The sequence below is a fragment of the Schistocerca nitens genome, chromosome 1 (assembly GCF_023898315.1).
Source record: "Schistocerca nitens isolate TAMUIC-IGC-003100 chromosome 1, iqSchNite1.1, whole genome shotgun sequence".
NCBI classification, from domain to species: domain Eukaryota; kingdom Metazoa; phylum Arthropoda; class Insecta; order Orthoptera; family Acrididae; genus Schistocerca; species Schistocerca nitens.
Window position 1 is genome coordinate 827,369,943 of NC_064614.1, and position 6,314 is coordinate 827,376,256.

A 6,314-nucleotide genomic window follows, 5' to 3' on the forward strand; every position below is an offset into this window, starting at 1 on the left:
ATGTGGAAATCGACAGTGTACACAGTGGACAGATGGGATGGAAAAAACATCAAAGTTGATAGCAATTTTAAGTTTTTACCGTAGTTTCAACGCCGACCAGACACGGCAGCATGCTTCCCGGTTTATATAAGCACTCCAATCGTAGTGCCAGTACGATTGTCTATCTTTCCCTGTGCAGATGGGAGTCACAGATGTCGCATTCCTGGGATAAAGTTAGAGAGTGACAGATCTCCTCATGTCTTCTACCAACCCTCCCTGCAACACTGTCACCACTTTAATTTTCAGTTGGCCAGAAATAGACCACTACGTTCCTAGTCTCATGAAAGAGCATAACGGGCCAAGTCCGTAACTCCTGTTCTGCACCAATCTTACTAATGGCACCCATCCAGGTGCACAAAATCTCTCTAGACACGCGCATGTCGAGGAGGTCCCCTTATCGGTGTGTAGTAGATATGAAAGTGTTGTGATGACATAACAGAAGGTTAAGAAGAAGAAAACGTGTGGTTTTAGGCATGATGGAGCTCCAGACGGACGGAGTTTTAAGCATTTTACGTAAATCAACTGCACTACCAATTCTACAGTATTGTTCTAGTGTCTGGGGTCGGTACGAAGAAGGTATTAGTAAGAGAGAAATTAATGTAGAACATAAACACATGCATTCTAATGCACGACATACATGTCCAACATCTAACAGACATCCACACTGCGAGTTTTCTATCGCACTCACTACGGAGACAAACTTTAAGAAGATAAAACTGCTTCCTTCAAACATAGAGTGTTTGTGATACATGAACAACATGACTTTTCAGAGGTGTATAGCGCCCACTGTTCACATCCAATCACGGTTCATAAATTATACTATGTTCGCATCAGCGCTATATAAAATGATAATTAGTAACGGAGAATGTTTCGTATAAGGAAACAGACAATTGTATAGCTGCAGCGTTTGACATATGACATATGAAATTACCATAACTGCACCTGTCAAGCAGATGTGTACACAGGGATTGCAGTACCTCACAAACACCTGTCACTAACTTAGAATCACCGTTTATATGAAACTGAAGACTCGATATTTGTCCAAGACGCAGCAGGGGAATGAAGTACGTCGCATAAATCTTCGTTTGTCTAGAGGAGGGTGTCTAAACTGTATGGACGTGTTTCATCATCAACACAAGTAGTATACTAATGGGGGTTTTGGGACACATTTTGGGACGTATATACGCAGCTAAGGTTAGCTGCGGTACCGTACCCAAGCTGCCGTCGCTTGTCATCTGTTCATTACGTCACACTTGGCATCCTTCCAGCTGGCGGGCTACACAGGCACGCACGCACAGACGTAAACACACACACGTAAACACACACACACACACACACACACGTACACACACACACACACACACACACACACACGTAAACACGCACACGCACACGCACACACACACACACACACACACACACACACGTAAACACGCACACGCACACACGCACACACACACACACACACACACACACACACACACACACACACACACCTAAACCAGCATATGTAAGATGTAATTCAACATTTATTATACATATTATTTTTGCAAATTAATCCAGCTGTTGTGTGCACTGCTGAATCCAAGCCACTTTACCAGTGCCTTATTTCCTTTCTTACGTATGATTCTCTCAACAATGTACGTTGATGGATATTTTGTTTTTTGTAGCTCTTCTGCATAGAAAGCTCCAGCTATGGGCTGAGATTTGTAATCTTCAAGGAGATATGTTCTCGGATTGGTTTCTTGCACTTTACGTATTTTGAAAATTTCCGTGGATAACGAACTGCGCGAATTATTGCAGTGCGTAGGCGATTTCCGCACTGAACGACACTGGCAGCAAGAATTCCGCCCTGAATCCGCCTGGGACAGCGCTCTCCACGGCGAATCGCTCTGGCAGCACGATTTCCGTATAGGGCTGCACTGAAGGAGGGAATCTCTCAGTGTTGATGACAGTGGACTGGAAGCGCCTAAACGCTGCATCTTCGATATCCTGTTGGGCTGACCTGTTGTCTCCTGGCGATGTGAACCTGGAAATATCGTACTTCGTTAATGGTTGATTCCAATATAACAAGTAATTTTAAGACATTGTCACTGTGCATATTTATGTTACGCGTATCTGCCCACTTATCAAGAAACTGAAGGCATCTTAGGAACACCATTGTATTTTCCTTTGACCCAGACTATTTTATTACACTATCACATACTCGCGAAAATAAACGACAATGCTTATGTCGATGTAAAGACGAAGTCCTAAGTTTTTGTATCACACTAAGCCATATTTCTGATCTGCACGCACGTTACTTTATTTTCGGTATTACTTAGCTGTCACAATTAAACTACTAAGGAGCTGCTTAGTCTCCACCAATAATTTTTAATGCTGGCCCATACATGCAAATCCTGGATTCGATATTTTTAACTCCATGATCACTTTAAAATTTCCTCCGACACAGCCTCTTAGTAACTTCGCCTGCGGCATCAAAATTATCCTTGACTCGCAGTGGTGTTTATCAGGGCTCATAAATGTCAGTGAAAAGATTTCAGGAAACTATGTACCTAAATTATGTTGAACAATCTGAAAGCTTATGGGAAAATCTTAACGCTGTGTCTTTAAAAGCAGCTTTATTGAATTGTCAGGTTTAGCTAAAGGTAATAACATCTAAGTAGCTGCTAGGGTTCATCTTTTTTACTCTCTTACTGCAGCAACTAATTTTGTATTCACAGGGGCTGATTTAACGCCACTTGTAAACAAGGCGTATATTCGAATGCCCAAGAGGTTTTACGTAGCAGGTACGCGGCTAAGGCTGAGTCTCTTTAGTAATTGCTGAAGTCATTTTTGGTGGAAACTCGTTCGATACGATTATGACACTCGCCTCTGATTAGTAATACCTATTCGAAGTGACGCACAAGTGCTCTCAGTTTCAATGGAAGTGAGAACCGTCCCATAATATTTTTTACATTCCACGTTACGAAAATCAAACTAAGCATTTCAGTCGTTCGTATGTAATACTCAGTTCTCAGTAAACAGACCACGACAAGTACATGCAAATGGAACTGTATCTTTTGAATACTGCCACAAAAAATGTTAAGCATTACTATAACAATTCATTATTTAACGTTTCAGTGCAGTGGTCTCATTAGTTGTCTATGCAGTTAACAACAAATCTAATAGCAGGAGGACCGCTTTTTAAGTGAATCACCACAGTACATACACATTAAGTAGCACCACTATGTACGACCGAAGGACTAGTGCACTCCTTATGGCACCTTTGGACTGCCAAAATTTGTTCAGCATTAAGAACATACTTTGCATCAACCTCAAGTATGCTTTACTTTTGTTGCCACATTGATAGTGATCCAGCACCCCTTTGTTACACATCAACGAGACAAGTATAGGAAATTTAATTTGCAGACTTTCGAAAGGATTGGTTTCCAGATGCTGTACCATCGAAGTCGCTAGAATACCCCACGTCTCTCTTTGAAGCAGATATTTGCACAAGAAATTCCTGACCGTCTAGATGGCACCTTACATTAACAGCTGAGACACTCAATCATTAATTCAAAATAATGTAATAATTATGCTATTGCGAAATTTACAGATGATGTACCGACCAGTGTGTGCCCTGTTTTACTGAATTTTAGTGTTACTTTATTACACACAGTAATTTATTGCCGAGTAGCTTTAGCAATGATGAAGCATGCTGGGAAGATTAAAATTACCCATGGAAGTGACGTAAGTAATTCTCTGAAGGATATATGCTGTCTTCAGGTGCATCAGCCTCTAGCTGAGTCGAGTGTCTTGTGTTGAAGGCATTATCAACATTTAGAAACTTTACCCAGAAGTGAAGATAAAATGAAGTTTTTCAAAAATTCTGAAGTGATTAGATTTTGTGGCTGTTTATGCATTCCACCAGTCCACATACTTACCGATTTCTGACCAGTGCTTGCATTTTTTTCCATGCCAAATCACTACCTTTCTCGAAGCTTTGTAACACCATAATTGGGCAGCAGAATGACAAATTTCGTAATATCACCAAGTTGGAGCTATGTCGCTCAAGTATAAAACTTGTCTTATTGATTGATTTATTTGTTTGACGTCTTCTCGATTAGAAAGTGAAGTATTCTACGTGGCAGTATTAACGTTGAAAAGTAAGTAGTCTTGTGCAACTAGAGTATTTTCTTTCATGATCGAGAACAGATCAGTTTATGAAGATGTGCCTGTCCTAGTTCAAATTTCTCAAGATGTTCTTTTCTGTCATTAAAGTAATTATTAAACTGGTAGCGATTTCCATTTGAAGTGGTTGGGCTAGCAGACAACGATGATACTTTTCCCTTCCATACTTTCTCGATAGGCCTAATGTCTAGATTAACCATTCATCCTGTGCATTCTTTTGTACAAACTGTCACTTTCCTGGTTTGTCAATACCATGTACGTTTTAAGAGATATGCAATACGTGGTTCAAATACTGAGCTTTCCTGACTGTTTAGCTTTAAGAAACCCTTACTTCTGTCACAGCATTTAAGTAACTACGATAGGAAAGTGATAGCTGTTTCAGTATGTTAACATATTTAAGCCTCTGTATCCAAATGCCAATGAATTGCTAAGCTAGCATCGCATTATTTTTTTTAATTATTGCTTCGCAGGAGATAGGTTTGAGGGAAAGAATTTGAAACTGGTAGAGTACCGCGACGTTTATAGAAGTCGATGGTGGAATGTTAATGTTTGGATATTGTTCTAAGGCCGAAGTCTGAAGAATGTTTTCGGGGAGTGTGAAGCTGAATTCTTAATATTCACAATGTTTGAAGCACTTTTTCGTGTTTGTGATCATGGCAGGATTTCACTGATGGAAGGAAGTTATCCACAGAAAAATTTTGCTTTCCGTCACACTGCTGCTGCTGCCGCCGCCTTCGTTTAACTTCGTAGGTACTGGCTGTTTCAGAGCAACACCCTTTTTGGAAAAAAAAATACGTATACTTATTTTTGACGAGATGCTTTGGACATACCATCAAGTAAATGAGTAAAGCTACATCTTCCATAGTAATTATTTGCAGCAGAGAGAAAATTAAGGCAGTGTGTCTTTAGCTGAAGCATACGCCACTTTGTGAGATTTGTCGTGTTTAGGCTCCTCGTTGTGGAATTTGAAACGTTAAAAATTCAGCCTTACCAGAACTTTTAGATTTAGTAGTAGCGTTTAAAGATGGAACAACTTGGCCGTTATTCCATTATATGGCAGGCTATCAACACTGTGCTTAGAAAGCCAGTTGGACATCATATTAAGATATTGTGAAGTATTAAGAAACCACGGCCAGATGATGTAATATTGATAACGGATAAGTTATGATGGACCCATCCAAGCAATGCTGTCATCTGTTTCGCATGTTTGGCTTCACAAAATCCTTGAAAGGGCATTTTTTGCTACGGCAAGCAGATCGAAGCCTTTTGCTTTTGACAGTGATACCTAATGAAGACCAGATACTTGGAGGACTTCACCATCTAAACAACCACACAATTCACTCCAGTGTTTCTATGCTGTGCCAATATTTTAATAAATTTACAAGGAGAAAAATGATAAATAGCACAGAAAATATAACCTCTCACTGAAGAATCTGCACCGTCTCACAAAGTAGCTGGTAAATGAAACATTTTACGTTAACTTTTAGAAAGCATGAAAGAAAAATCTGTCCTGATATTTAGAATTAGTCAAACGTAAATACACTTACGATTAAAGTTACCAGTTTATCACCTCTGTGAAGCAGTATGAAACAGGCTTTTTTTTCTCTATTCAGGAACGTTTCAACCAGAGAAATCCAAGCGAAGCTTTACGTTGTGAATTTACAAATTTCAGTAAGGATTTTACATGTGCTCGTGTGCCGCGTTTTTGTTTCCAAAGAAATTTGTTCTAATTACATATTACCTAAGTTGAAGATTACCTAATTTTAACTGTATTCTGTAAGTTCAGTAAACAATGTATAGACGTTTTAACTCTCGATACAGCTTCCAAGATTGTAGTAACTAATTTGTGACCAATGTATTGCGAACTGCCATCACAGCATTCAATACTATCAACTAGATTTCCGCGTTTGTGTTTATCTTTTGTTAGACACTAACACGCCGTGACACCTAGGAAGGTAGTCAATTCGGCGGCATAATCACGTCACAGCACACGCGTTAAGGCTTTCTTTTCTGAATGGCGATGGCTGAACACAGCCGACTCCACAACAGTTCCGTGCATCGCGACCGGAGATTGGAGACAAATCTTATACAAACTGCACTTC